Source organism: Triplophysa rosa, linkage group LG6 (genome assembly GCF_024868665.1).
Source record: "Triplophysa rosa linkage group LG6, Trosa_1v2, whole genome shotgun sequence".
NCBI lineage: Eukaryota > Metazoa > Chordata > Actinopteri > Cypriniformes > Nemacheilidae > Triplophysa > Triplophysa rosa.
Genome location: NC_079895.1, coordinates 9661336 through 9677371, shown reverse-complemented (window position 1 = coordinate 9677371; position 16036 = coordinate 9661336). Strand labels below are relative to the sequence as shown.

At 38.5% G+C, this 16036-nt stretch overlaps 2 protein-coding genes across 2 annotated transcripts in view; one reads left to right on the top strand and one right to left on the bottom strand.

Moving 5' to 3' along the window:
• The window catches only part of cfap97d2 (CFAP97 domain containing 2), a 62369-nt gene that overhangs the window by 4037 nt on the left and 42296 nt on the right, over window positions 1-16036 (top strand). Inside the window, exon 2 of the mRNA XM_057335900.1 lies at window positions 6004-6170. The gene's annotated coding sequence lies outside the window, so the exon portion shown is untranslated. The remainder of the gene's footprint in view (window positions 1-6003; window positions 6171-16036) is intronic.
• fgf14 (fibroblast growth factor 14) overlaps window positions 1-16036 on the bottom strand; it is a 114663-nt gene that overhangs the window by 66957 nt on the left and 31670 nt on the right. The window lies entirely within an intron of this gene.

Genomic DNA, 16036 nt, shown 5'->3' with positions numbered 1-16036 from the left:
TAATTTACTGTATTTTATATTGTCTAGTTTTTAACTGGGGAACACAGGTGGGCTGGGGCGGGGCTAAAAGGGTGTTAGGCCTAACTTAAGCCACTGTGCAAGGTTATTTTAGTATACTAAAATTAAAACTTGGAAAACGTTCCTGTTTATTGAAATCTAATAAAAAATTGGCCTAAATATTGTTGAAAAAACTTAAACTAAACGAAAATTGCACTAAAATTATAATAATAAACAAAAAATTTAATAAAATAAATCATAGCAACATAAAAAATTAACAAATAAATAATAAAATGACTAATTTAACCAACACTTAAATAAAAAAATGAAAAATTTAAAAGTAAAAGCAAATTTAGAATATTAATAAAATTTAATACAACTAAAAACAAAACTATAATAACTCTGCCCCTTTGGTGCCCATGTACTAGATAAACCATTTAGGTTAATGATTGCCTATTTTACAAAATAGGGACAAAAGTTGTAACTCTATTTAAATCTGTAACTTTTAAATCTACTTTAACGGTACCATTGAGTACAACAAAAACATTTTTGTGCAGATGGAAATCTAATTCATGGATTTTTTACAGTTTAACTTTATGAAAATGTAACTAATTTACCTTTTTGAAATAGCCTGAAATAATGTAGGCTAGTTATCAGTATTAAATCCACATTTGAAGAAAATTATAATATTTTATATCATATAAAATATAGTTTTTATTAAACTGGTTCTTCTCTGCACAGTGCTTACCCTCTTTAGAACAAAACCTAGAATCACAATTTGAGTCAGATTACAGTCACAGAAACATTTGGCATTATTACCTTCTCCATGATATCCTTTTGTCCTAAAGACATTTGTTAGCAAAACCATAATTGTCAGAATTGTATTTTTTCAAATCTTTACCATCCTTTATTATTAAACAGTTCGTATTTTAATCCTATCCATTAAAACATGTTTTGTCTCCTAGTGAACCTTAGAACGTCCACCAGTGAAAGTGTATAATCTTCTACAATGGCAAACCGGCTTTCGTTGAAAGCGAGTAGTTATTGATCCATATGTCTGATGTGGTTTACCCATCAAATAGCTGATCAATGGTTGCCTGCTCTAACATGTCCTTGTGGGAGGTTCAACGTCTGTTCTAAAATACAGTACATTGTTGTCAAAGATGGCACACCATAGCACCAGCTCTAATAATGACAAAACGACAATCCCGGTTCTTATCACACCTTATAGGCAGGGAAATAATAATTTATCACTCCAGGTGATGCATAATCAAACAGCTCACAGATGGATGGACAAGGAATGGCTCTAGCAAGTAAGAACTTGTGTCAGAGTGTGTATAGATAGACACCGTGAGTGTCGTGCTAGGCCGCAAAGAGGTGTTTTATTTTAAATAAAATAAACATCAATGTGAAAATGAAGAAATCTGCATCTTATGGCAGTGGTGATACGGTAACATCAGTTTGAGGAAAATGTCTGTGATACAAATATATATAAATGTAGCTTGCCGACCAATTACAGTCAACCTACTTTATTCTATAGAATGATGAACTGGTACAGCGTGGTCTCAGTGGAGTGGTTTGTGCCCGGGTCAGGTTTAAATACAGCAAGAATCATCATGGGGACAGATTATGTGATGTCACAGGAGAGAGAGATACTGTAATGTTGAGCAATGGCACAGTTGAGCTCCCATAATAACCCTGTTGAAAAAGCTGGTCCTGAGCTGGTTTAGGACCATCTTAAACCAGCTCAGGATCCACTTAAACCAGCACATGACCAGCTTAAACCAGCAAATGACCATCTTAAACCAGCACAAACCAGCAACCGTGCTTCAGTCACCTACCTAACCAGCATATGCTGATTTTTTCAACAGGGAATTAAATTCCAGACTGCAAATGACTATAGTTTTGTGTAAATTTTAATCTGAATTTGATTTAGAAATAAATTAACTTTTTAGATGGCCTTTCTATGTTGTTTATTAAGAAACAGGAACCTTGTTATGAGATTGTTGTGTATTGAACATAGACAACTGTTCAATTATTATGTATGAAGGAATTCAATAATATTCACTGTTAACATTTTTAGAAAAAAACACTTTCATTGATGACTAACTCATGAATAGTTCACAAGCTCAGCTTTTACATCCCACTGATTTGAATGCACTGAAAGCAGATCTATCAATGCGCACACATGCACAAAGCAGTAATACAGCATACACTCAATACTCGATGACCTCTGCATTTGGTATGCAAAGAAAATCTGTTAAAATCACATCAAAAAATGTGTTTTTTTTTTGCTTAAAGTGATAGTTCACCCTAAAATGTGTGTGTGTGTGTTTGCTTGTGGGTGGAAATCTAATATGATTTGCAAAAATTAGCTGAATCTGTGGCGACAGTTAAGGTCACTCCCGTACCCTAACCTGTAACCGTCTGGCACCCAGACAGGGATGTTCATTTATCAAGTCAAACAGTCGCTGCAAATGACTCAGACTTTCACCTGCTGAAGAAAAAAAGTGCTCAGTGGAATAAAGCATATGATATAAAATATGATATAATCCCGATCGGCCGCAGATGAGCTGAATCCCGAGACGGAAAATGATTCATAAGTGCTCTCTCTGTGCCGCTTGGCTCGTCGTTATTCACATTGAAATATAACAGAACTCAGCATCAGTGAGCGAATCAATACATCTTGCATCCAGAGCCAAAGATGGGACGGACGGCGGGAGGCTGAGAGGCGCTCTACCACACAAAAAATAACCTTTAAAAAAACAATAAATTAACTTAGGCTTTATTGAGCTTTCTCAATTATTCATCAACTGCTCTATTAAACCCCAAGGGCTCTAAGATACTGTAAGGAGATGAGACAAAGCACTCAGAGTGGTTTTCAATTCCAGGTCTCGGTCCATCTGCTTAACGACAGCTCTCTCCGCACGCCGCAAGCCTCCGGAGGCCGTTGTTAAGAGATGTGCCTCTTTTTTCTGCTCGCGCTTGATATATGGCACACGCGGTTGTACCTCCTCAGCTATTCGTACTACGCCGAAGCTCAGCTAGAGAGCAGGTTGTATTGCAAAACACTGTCTATGCCACGGGGACTCGTTCTGTGGGGAAAAAAATAGTCTGCCTGATATGTGGCGCCAGATGCTGATTTAGCGCGCTAGTGGGGCAGAGCTCTAAAGGGGCAGGAGTGGGGAGTAAACACAGCATTAAATCATAAGCTGAGCTCAGGGTTTCGGGAGGTACAAATAGAGAGAACTACAGTTAAGGTGTCGAAGAGTGATCGAGAAAGTGGGAGAGAGACGTCACCTCGTTTAATCTCCTAATGGGCTCTCGTGGGATTTTCATGCCTCCACCTGTACCTGCTGCCTCTGAAGTGGGCGTGCACGCTGAGCTGGAATGCATGTAGGCAGCGAGCTAAAGCGGCACTAGGAGAAACACAAGAGACCGCCGACCTGTTGGAACCCACATAGAGCATCCCATAATGCAACATGTGAACTGAAGGACAACCCTCTAGCCTGGAGTACAACTCCCAACATGCACCTGTCACATCATCTCTCCTGCATCCAGGACACTCTTTACGGAGTATAGATCTCTCAGCATCTGAGCCTACTAAACAGAGCCAAAGAGTGCTTTTGATCATCAGGTTGGCTACAGAATCAACAGTTGCCATCATTTAACCGAAAAAAATAATTTTCTATTGCTTTATCATCGTTTTTTAGGAGTACTTAACTAAACATAGCAACACTGACAGGAGCTCAGCTGTTTTAAAACACAGTAACAAAAAATATTTGTTGGTTTTTCACTTTGTATTGCACTGACATTCTTACAGCCGAGCAAACCAAGGTTATAATAGAACTCACTGACCTAACCAAACTATCCACACTCTATAACTCATATGAAGCTTCGGAAAGTCTCATTTGAATCCTTGGCCAGTTTGATATTTTACCATTCACGATCTTATTCTTTATTTTAATTTATTATTTATTACTTTATATAAATTGTTATATTCAAAACAAAATTATAATATTTATTACAAAAATATTGCATATTTATGTGACCCTGGACAACAGTCATAAGGGTCTTTTTTTATTGACACATATATATCTGAATAAATAAGCTTTCCATTGATGTATGGTTTATTAGAATAGGACACTATTTGGCAGAGATAAAAAACTATTTGGAAATCTGGAATCTGAATCAAAATATGTTAAAGTTGCCCATCAGAGGCGCTGTGGCAGGCCATTGCTAAGAAGAAACAGGTTTGTTTTTACGCTCTCTAGGGCTTACCGCTGTAATGACGTTGTGGAGAGTAGATGAACCTGCATCCACTCAAAATAAAGTTTTGATATATTTACGGTAGAAAATTTACCAAATACTCTCATGAAACATGATCTTTACTTGATTTTTGGCATAAAAGAAAAATCTATAATTTTGACCTATACGCTGTATTGTTGGCTATTGCTACATCCGTGCTACTTATGACTGGTTTTGTGGTCCAGGGTCACATACTGTGTACGTTTTTTTTAATTTAATAGTCAGTGTAAATTGATCTGTTATTTGAGATCCCTAGTTATTTTTAAAGATTACTGTTTACCTCTTCAGCTATATTTATGTTTTTTTCTGAATTTAAAAGAGTGACCCACATACGCTGGGAGTTTCATTTTACAGAAAACCCTCTAAATTTGAATGATTTGACAATAATTTGCTTATTATTATGCCATTTTATTCTAAAGTGTTAGATGGATGAAATATACATACATATGTTCTTAGAAGTGAGAGCTTTCATTTGATAAATGGATCATATGTTTTGTGAGTTTGTTTGATTAAAATGGAAAAAAATTTGTATGATTTCACAGGGGTGTAACATAAAAGCTAAATTGATGGGACCGGTAGGAAAGCTGATGTTCTGAGCTTTTAGAAGATACCATAAACTATGTCTAGTTGTGTCTTGTTTTGTGCTATATTTTGTTCATTTTTGGTGCTATATTTATATTTTGCAATATTGGACCAACTGCGTTGAGTTTCAGATGTTAAAAACAGTTAAAAAAGAGGTTATAATACTGAACTGATCCTAACTAAATACCAATTTTAAAACTAGCAAACATGTTTATGTGTATGTTTAAAAGTAGAGTAGTTTAGCTTTTCCACTACTGTAGAGTTAAGTAGCTTGTAGTGTAGCTAACTACTTTTTTTAAAGGATAGCTTGACCAAGTTCAACTGCAGTACTTCCCATTACAGAGTCGCTTGAGCTTGACAAGCTACAGAGCTTCACCAACGCTCTTTAAAATGATGATATGATGTGAATGAGATTGCAGAATGAGTCTTATTTATAGCTAAAATGCGTATATAATAGATAGCTGCTGAACTCTTGGTGTCCCTAGAGTTCAATGGTCCGTGGGCTTGGTAAAGTGCATGCAACCAGGCACAAGTATTCAGGTTAACATAGCCTGGGGTCAACCAGACTGCTGGAGGCAGATACTGTAGGTGAGAGTGCAGTCATGCAGGAGAGAGAAAGAGAAAGACAGAGAGGAGGAGGAGGCCATGATGATACATGCAGTATGCACACTTGCAAAAGCAGATTCTTCTTCTCTGATTCATCACAAGAAAGCCTTTTAAGATACACACGAGTCACGACTTTACATTTCATGACAAAAAAATTTAAGAAAGAAAGAAAGAAAGAAAGAAAGAAAGAAAGAAAGAAAGAAAGAAAGAAAGAAAGAAAGAAAGAAAGAAAGAAAGAAAGAAAGAAAGAAAGAAAGAAAGAAAGAAGTTGTTAATATTGTGCAGTATTTTGTCTAGAATGTCTAGCAGCTGGTCCTGTCATGGCTGCCTCATGAGCCTGTTTAAAAAAAAGAAAAGTGTTACACAAATCATCCTCACTCTTATTCACCAGCACTACACTTTATCATCTCAGACTGGACACTTAAACATTGCACTTCACACTGAGACATATTACTAGATCATTGTTTCTTGATCCTGGACATAAACCAGATTTCATCTCTTAAATTGCAGTGAAATTAGTGGCGACAGAGAAACCTGAGAGAAGTGACGCTGGAAGAGTCTGACCTCCAGAGTACTGCAGGGATTAGCAGCGGCCAGGGAAAAGGGACCGTGGAGCTGCCAAACGGGTCAGGCTACCGAGGACAGAGCAGCGGGGTACCTGCTCTCTTTATTTCAAGGTATCAGGAGGTGAGGGGTTAAGATTAAACTGCTGAACTTATACTAGCCCTCTTTATTATGCATTGGAGACATTTATACTGTTTGTGCAACTGTTTATCCAAACAAGAAAAATTCAAACACACCTAACATAGAAACACCAACAAAACCTAATGGGATCAAGCTATTAGCGTTTGCATGAGTTCAGCACCACGGACAGCTCCAGTAACAGCACAAACGCCCACAGAGATACAGGCCTATAGTTCTCACATTCATCTGCTTTATTCTCTTTATACTGGCCACAGAAAACTGGGTTAAATACATGAAACATAAAAATAATCACTTCATACTGTGGCGGAACAAAGATAGTCCATACAATGCTACTGTTTAGAGGATTGTCTATGGAACTGGGCCCACTCTGTTGATGTTACACACACCATGGTCACCGAATTACTTTGCGCACATACTGTCACTGGCAAATGACAAGATTTATGGACTTTATTATGTTTCACAGCCAAACAGACTACTGTATAGGCTAACTTGTACAACTTGTTTTTACAGTACACAGAAGCAGTAGAAAACATATGCCCATAAATGTTTACCAAACATTATCTCTGATGCAAACGACAATTATGTTGCAATAGTTTTGCAATCTTCAAACTTCTAATAAACCATATACTTTAAAATGTAAAAAAAAAAATTGAAGAGATTATCTGCAAAAACAGATAACATAATTTTTATTATGTTGTCATGTTTTTATTGTGTTTTACTGTGTTAGTTAATCATTTACATTTAGTCATTTAGCAGACGCTTTTATCCAAAGCGACTTACAAATTAAGTAAACAACGGAAGCAATTGGAACAACATAAGGACAACAAAAAGCATATGTGCAGTAAACTGGTGTCATAAAGCCTACCACAGTAAAGTTTCTTTTCTTTTTTTTATAAGGATAGAAAGAGTAGAAAAGAGATAGAAGTCTACTAGAACTAATCGGTCAGGTGCTGACGGAAGAGATGTGATTTCAGCCGATTCTTAAAGATGGCTACAGAATCTGCTGATCTTGTAGCAGCGTGCAGATCATTCCACAAATGTGGAACAGATCCAGAGAAAACGTGAGAGTGATTTTCTCCCTTTTTGGAATGGCACTACAAGACGTTGTTCATTTGCAGAGTGTAGGGATCTGGCGGGTACATAAGTCTGTATTAGAGAGTGAAGATATGGGGGTGCCAAGCCAGTTGTAGTGTTGTAGGCCAAGAGCAGAGCTTTGAATTTGATGCGAGCAACTATAGGGAGCCAATGTAACTTAATGAAGAGAGGAGTGACGTGCGTTCTCTTCGGTTCATTGAAGACCACTCTTGCCGCTGCATTCTGGATCATCTGTAGAGGTTTGGTTGTGTAAGCTGGAAGTCCAGCCAATAGCGCATTGCAATAGTCCAGTCTGGACAGGACAAGAGCCTGGACTAGGACTTGCGTAGCATGCTCGGACAGGAAAGGTCTAATTTTCCTAATGTTGTAGAGAATGAATCTATAGGACCGGGTGGTGCTGGCAACATGGTCCGTTAAGTTTAGCTGATCATCGATTACCACTCCCAGGTTTCTGGCCGTTCTGGAAGGTGTGATGGTCGATGAGCCTAGTTGAATGGAGAGGTTGTGATGAATCTTCGGCTGGGATTACAAGCAGTTTTTTGCAAGGTTCAGCTGCAGGTGATGGTCCTTCATCCAGAGCGAAATGTTACTCAGGCATGCTGAAATGCGTGCAGAAACAGTCGGATCGTCAGGCTGATATGACAGGTGGAGTTGTGTATCATCCGCATAGCAGTGATAGGAAAAGCCATGTTTCCGAATTACAGAACCTAGGGATGTCATGTATACGGAAAAGAGCAACGGTCCAAGCACTGAGCCCTGAGGCACCCCTGTACTGAGATGTTGGGACTCAGAGACCTCACCTCTCCAGGATACTCTAAATTACCTACCTGAGAGGTAGGACTTGAACCATTGTAGCACCATTCCAGAGACACACATAGCCTCGAGGGTCGACAGGAGGATGTGGTGGTTAACGGTGTCAAAGGCAGCAGATAGATCCAGTAGGATGAGTACAGGCTGCTCTTGCCAGTCTCAGGGCCTCAATGACCGAGAGCTCTTGAAACCAGACATGTTGCTGTCCCATCTTTCTCTATCCTATCTGAAAATGACGTTTCCAAGGTCATTTCTTCTAACCACCCTACTACCTTTCCGCTAGATCCCATCCCCACCCATCTCCTCCATGCCATAATCAAAACAACCCAACTGCAGTTTGAATTATATTACTTAGAATGCACTTGGAATGAACTACAAAAAAAACAACACATTCTCACTCCTGACTCGTCACATACCGACGTTCGGGCAGAGCCCCTCGGCATCGTTTTTCAATGCGTGCGTACCGCACCCTTTGGTGGGTAATCCATTGCTTTACATTGAAACCATTGGTGTCAACACGCAGATGCGATGGGCACGCAAATTTTCCTGCCATTAACTTAGAGGTCGACCGATATGGGTTTTTCTCTGGCCAATGCCGATTTTTAGAAATCAGGCCAGCCAATGGCCGATATATGAGGCCGATTTTTTGGGCCGATATGTTTACATTTACATTTAGTCATTTAGCAGACGCTTTTAAAAAATGTTTGGCCGATTTTCTTTTTTTACACCTTCTCAAACTGTTCTGAAGCATGCTTTTTGATGATCATAATCTAAGTGAAAACAAAAATAAAAAAATCACTCATATTACACAGCCTGCTGCTCATAACTGTGTTTTTAGTTATATTTAGCTTTTAGCCTTTTTCAATTTTATAGGACAGTAGAAAGCCTGACAGGAAAGTAGATGCTCTTGTCGTCGAATGCTTTTAAACAGCCACAAAAGACTGCCTACGGATATAATGCATAAACAAGGTGAACAACAAGTCAGGATTACACTTTGGCTGAAGACTTAAAAGTTTGGTTTACTGACGAAAAACGTACCAAGCAAGCAGAATGTTTTCTCTCCTTTTCAGATTTCTAACACACACTTACAGTCAACGCGTCTCGCAGCTGTCGGAGCAGAAATAAAAACCTCTTCTCTCTGTATGTTTATCTGCCCCGGTCGCGTTCACATGTAAATTGTGTGCACTTATTTCTTCCATTTGATAGAAATATCGACCAAAACGCATCTTAATACAAAGTATAAACAGAGTCCGACCCACAGACACATTTAAGCAGAAAAGTTAACGTGCACATTTTAGCCATAAGTTTCGTCTTTTAACAAAAGGCATGGCTGCAGAATGTGAGTTGCTTTGTCTCACACGCAGTCTCAGAGGGAGAGAAATTCTCCGGTACAGAAACAGTACTGATAACGTCGGAGTTTATCTAGCTATTCAATGAGGAATACTGTAATAATTTAGCCACTGGGCTCGTTACCAGCTTTTGGTACCCGTGCATACATGTAACCTAAACTATGTGGTCGAAAGCTCACTAACAACAGAGTTCCAAAAAGTGACTCGCATTCTCAAGTATTTTCATATTTAATCAATTAAATATACAAGCCTAGATTAAGAACGAAGGATAAAAGAATTTAAGTCTTACCGTTTTCTTGTGAAGTTATCAGGTAGTTAAAAAGTTAGCAGGCAGAGGGGGACAGGCCGGTGGTAATCTGTTACGCGCTTTCCACAACAACGCTTAGCTGCTCACAGATGCACCTGCATGTTAATCGGCCTAATTTGCGGCACAATCGGCCGATGTCAATTAATTTAAAAATCCCCAAAATTGTCCCGATTAATCGGCAATCTGATCAATTGGTCGGCCTCTATTATGAAATTATATATTGGGCTGTAATTTTGCAATGATTACATGTGTTGGGGTTTGGTTTTCAGTTTAACAGCCAGGATAATCGTGTTTATGTGACGCTTCAGGCAGTTTGAGCATCTAAGGTAACATTGCACATAATGCAACCATATTAAATATTCATGCCCCAGGATATGCTGGGAAAGGGATAAAATGGGACACAAAATCACATAACTACAGTCTGTTTTCACTTTAATCCTATTATAGAGTGCAAGAAAAGATGCAGAAAGATGTGTTACTTGTGTAAATTGTTAAAACTTCAGAATTGTAATTTAAAGAGAAATAAATTTAAAAAATGAAAATCATTTACTCACCTTCTTGTCATTTCAAACCTGTATTACTTTATTTTTTCTGCAGAACACAAAAGAAGATATTTTAAAGAATGTTGGTAACCGAACAATGGCTGGACCCATTCACTTGCATTGGTTTTGTATCGATACAATAGAAGTGAATGGGTACCGCAATTGTTCGGTTACTAATATCCTTCAAAATATCATCTGTTGTGTTCTGAAGAAGAAAGTCATACAGGTTTGAAATGACAAGAGAGTAAGTAAAGGATAAAAGATTTTTGTTTTTGGGTGAACTATCACCTAGTGTTTGTGGTTAAGTACAGTACAGTATGACTCCAGTTGGAGAGCTTTATTTGGTGCAGTATGGGCTGATAAGGGGCCAGAAATGTGGGGGTGGTGCAGGCTGGTTCACACTGACTGTACTGAACCTCCATCACGACTGATTAGGTTTGGGTTTGATGGGTGGCCCGTCTCATTAAATGGTGCCCTCACCGCCTCCACCTAACCACCCAGTGCACCAATAGCTGGGTCAAAGAGCACCAAGGTGATTTTGAAGCCAACACAAACAACCTAGCATCACCAGCTGTGGCCCGATCACTCCAGCCAGAGCTCCATAAATACTGTTTGCATGCAGCGTGTAAATTATCCTATGGAAAGCATGAAATGATATGATCCTTGCGTGCCTGCCGAACAATTCGGAAAATAGCGCACCGTTCACACAGAGTCACTGTAGCGCATTAGGGTGTAATAATCTAAATGAGAGAAGTAAGGTGTGTAAAAGGTGGCATAAAGATCACACACGGCTTCCATTAAACAGCCAACATCCCCCCATTTACAGAGTAGGAGTCATTTGGCGTCCTTCACTTCCTGCTCTGTGAAGTGCACTTGTACAGGTACGTATAAGAGCAAATTACCTCCGGTTTTTATGCCCTCTTAAAGCAGTATGATGCTCAGTAATGTGGCTCATTCACATGATTGCTGGGCTTGAAAGTGAATGAACAAAGTATGGAGTGATTAAGATCTCCACGTGCACCCAGGTTAGATGTGTGCAGCTGTATATCAGAACCTGATGCTGTTCTTCACCGAAGAGTGGTGTTTATTTATATATTTATATATTTACTTTTAATTCGAGGGTCTGCACCACTCTACAGCAATTTATACAACTTTTAAAACTTTGCTGGTAACCAACCCATTGTTTTTCTGTCCATACAATAGAAGTGAATGGGTATTGGCATTGATCGGTTATCAAAATTCTTTAAAATATCTTCGTTTGTGTTCTTCAGAAGAAAGAAAGTCATAGAGGTTTAAAATGACAAGAGGATGAGTAAATGATAACAGAATTATCATTTTTGGGTGAACTATCCCTATTCCTTTTTGTACCTCCACAGGTACACACAACATTCAATGTTGTACCTTTTTGTGGACCTTTAAAGGTACAGTTATATGTTTCGTACCCCTAACATATAACTGTCCCTTTAAAGGTACATAGTAGGTCTCTAGTGTACAATTATAACTTTATAAACGTTTAAGGGTTTGTTCAAATTCCTAACCCCAAGTAACACCCAACACGCACCACTAAATAATTACTATCATCACACATTTTAAGCTTACATTAAGTGCTCTTCACAGTTAGGGTTAATGACCTGTAGTCCACACAAAAACAACGAACAAGCAAAGCGTTTCCACACAAAACAGCTCAATTTCTCATTGTGGCTCACACAAGATTCAATGCTGTTCTCACCGTGAAAACAGACCATTTACTAAAGCTCAAGATGTGGGAAGACCTGTTTTTCCTGAGCTCAGCACTTCTGACACCCGTTAAAAAGAAATCACACACTTAAATGTTTGTTCATAACGCCATCTCAGGGAGCTACTGAATGTGTTCATGGGTAATTTAGAGCCGTGGTTTAAAAAAGTGCACTTCCTGGATACCTATTGCACAGGGAGGAAAGGGGCGGGGCAACTGTGAATGACTCTAGGGTTTGGGAGATTGAGTATATACAATCTTTTGGGGGAAAAACACGTTGAGGAAAAGAGCAGAAACACCTGAACAAATTGCTGTTTTAATCACTAAATTGTGTTGTAATGAGGAAGGCGGGATTAGAGCCGTGAGGGAATGGTGCGAGGCCGGTGACTTGAGTGGTAATGAGTGTCAGCTGAGCGTTGCACCGGTCTCGCATCTCCGTCTTAGAAGCTTCAACACATTAAGTCCAATTTTCCCATCATTGGTTCAGTGTGTGACGCAGGAAAAACGGTTACAAAGTTTTCAACATTGTGATCTGATACTTGTATCACTTTATCATTATCACAGTGTCATTTTCAGGGTCAGACCAAAGGGTTCAGTGCATCAGGTTGAATTCCAACATTCAGGCCACTTTAAAGGGACAGTTCACCCAAAAATGACTGTATAAAAGTTCTGTCATGATTTGTTCACCCTTATGTCATGGCAAGCCTCAATGTGACTCCTCTATTTTTTCTATGGAACACAAAAGAAGATTTTGAGAAATGTCACTCTTGGAAGCCAATGTTGTTTGGTTACCAACGTTGTTGAAAATATCTTCTTTTGTGTTCTGCAGAGGAAAGAAAGCCATTCAATATTACTTATCATATATTTTGTAAAACAGTATTTTTCAAGTTGGTGCAACTAATGTTCATCTTAATCAAACGAATGTCTGCGACTTCAGTGAAAGACTTAAGTTCTTAATTCTGTATAAATTTCCCACACTAGTCCATCTTCATCATCACTTGTTGTCATTATTCGCAATGAAAGTGCTCCTTTTTAAGCATAAAGTGCTTGAAGATTCCAAACACATGGACAAGGTTAAGTGCTTCTCAATGAATACAGAGTTATCTAAACAGCAAATGCTAAAAATGCATGCACCTCTATTTCAAAACACATTCACACAAGCAATTGAAAATGACGTTGTCCCCGGTGCGCGCTGACTAAACTAAGCATGCATCACTTGGAATTGTCATGTTGGTGACTCATGAATAAGTCATGAAGTCAGTAATAAGAGGTTTGTAATTCCCTTGCAGTCACTTATCATTAGAGAGCTTAAAATGAAAACAACATCAGACTACAATTAACCAACATGTATATTCTACTGTAAAACACAAGCAACAAACATATTTTTTACATACCATTGTTTTTGTCTTATCTTATAGACACACAGACTGGCAGAAAATGTCCAGCTTAACTGTGACTCTTATGTAATATTTTTAAAAATAAAAAAATAAACAGGAGGGATTAGAATTTCACGTTGTACTATTACTGCTGACTGTAAATCCATACTGAACGTGTCTTGGGGCGGTGACTGGTGGCTCCATTGCTGACACACGTATTTGTGGCTATTAGAGGCGGCCATTATCGAAATTAGAGGTGGAGGTTGAGGTGCAATGACACTGTTGTCCGTAATTGGGTTTCAACATAGATTTCCAGATTTGTGGATTCTAGAAACTTTAAAATAAGTATTAGCCAACATTATTGTTAATGAATGAACATGGATTATGAGGAAAGTGCTTTATATATTCCATTTATTCATTTGGCAGATGCTTTTATCCAACGTGACTTAGATTTCATTCAGTACTGATGCAAGGCTCTTACATTATGCAGGAACACTATAACACAAGATAAAATATTGAAAAATTGTAAACCATAAAACTTTAGTAACGTATGTTTTTGATTTAAAACACAACAGCACGTTGGTTTAAATAAAGAGCTGAAATGGGCAGGTGTGTATATAGTACAGTCAGTCCAGGTCATAATAATACACTCTTGTCTCCTCTAATGGTTATGGATTATGTCCGTCTTGAATTGGATTAACAATATTTTGGAGATGAAATACAAAAATGCTGGGATAAAATACCATCTGACTATAGTGGTCCAAAACAGGAACACAGGGAGTTGAGATGCCCTGAATCCTGATATGAGCTTTTGAGAGGGTATACAGTGGCTTGGGTTGTAGAAGCGGATATATGAGGGTGTTAACAGCAGACAGGAGGGTGATTCACACCCGGGACTCGATATTCTGGAGTCTCATTCAGCACCACTGAGCCATCAATAGTGTGTTATCAGCCCCCATCAGGTGACATTACTATTCTTAGAGCTTCCATTTATTGTGCAGAGAAACGGCCCACCCACAGCAGGTGCTCTCAGGACACCGGTGCTTAGAGTCCACTGTCACAATCTTGACATACGATTCCATATCTGGAAACAACATACTGGAATGGGTACAGACTTGACTCCAAAAAATTGGTGTGTAACTACATGTCAAAGGTAAGAAAATGCCCTACGTAAATGTAAGTGTGTAAGCACGTAACATCGACCTGTGTACGTACAAACTGGGAGATAAAATGTGACCCTGCCAGTTAAAGTCATTTTCTGTGATTTACTGTTTTGCACATAAAATACAATGTAAAGAACATTCTGTGATAATCTTGATATCTTTCATTTTGACTGCGTAAGGCCATATCAAAGACTGAAAAATAATGGTTGAAATCAAACTTTGATGCTCATTATCTCATTATAAGAGGATGAGACTTTAGTCTGGTTTTCAGGTAGGGTCACACATTTTCTTCTAATAAATGTACTATTTTACTTACATTTTTTTATTGAATACATTATCATGCAGTATTCCTAAAACCACCAGTCAAATCATTCTCCCACTATATTTTTCTCTCATACGTCTAAAGAAAAAAGATCATAATCTTCCTTCCGGTCATTTCTGAATTACTGTATTTACAGGTTAAACTGTACCAGAATGAGAAGAGTCTGTAGAGACCCCATTTCTCAACTTGATTGACACAGTATTTTTCCCTGTGTTGTTACCACCATCAACCATGCTGTCCTGTATTTGTCAGTTGTAGGTGGTACTACTGCCTATTAGGGGGAGGGACAATCTCAATCTAAAGAGCACCTGATTGGATGAAAATCTGTATAGTGCAGAGCAGCAAATTTCACCAATAGTAGATCGTGTCCATGTGACAAAAGAAATAATGCATGTCTATAACAAAGTTATTTTTAGAATACAAATTCTTATAGATGAAAACAATTGTGAATGTTGACTAGTTTGCATTATTTGTGCTGTTGATAAAGAACAGACGTAAAACTTGCTGAAGTATTCTGCTCATTAATCTCATAATCTCAACTAAGATCATATAATCACGAAGGCCTGTGTGGAAAAACTGTTTCCCATCATTCTTTGCGACTAAAATCATATAAATACATCAAATACACAACTGTGCACAAGTTATTGTAATCATACTTTAACAGTTCCAGTCGTTTGGAAAGGGACAACTAAGGAAATGAATTTGTAAATGCATCCCATACACACATTCTCATAACGTAATTTATAATGAAGAACTTTTTAAAAAGAACACGAAGGCAACAATATTTCACCTCTGGTGAACAGCATCTCTTATATTCTCATATTACACAATTTTCCTTGCCATGAGATATAATTACGTATTGTTGACGTGGTGTTCACATCCTGTGAAGGTACAAACTCGCAGTCATATTCCCCCAGATGAGCATGTGACCCTGTAGGTTACTGAACAGCATCAGGCAGACACATAGTCACGCAGCCTGTGCTAATACGCTCTGACACTAACAGGAGGGGGATAAATTGGTTTGATGTGTGGAGCACTCAAAGTGGAGGAAAGCGATCTGGGTCAAATTCTGCTGACGTCCTTGCACACTTCCTGAGCCAACGTGACCCACGGAGACGTCGTTGCACAAAGGTGGAGAA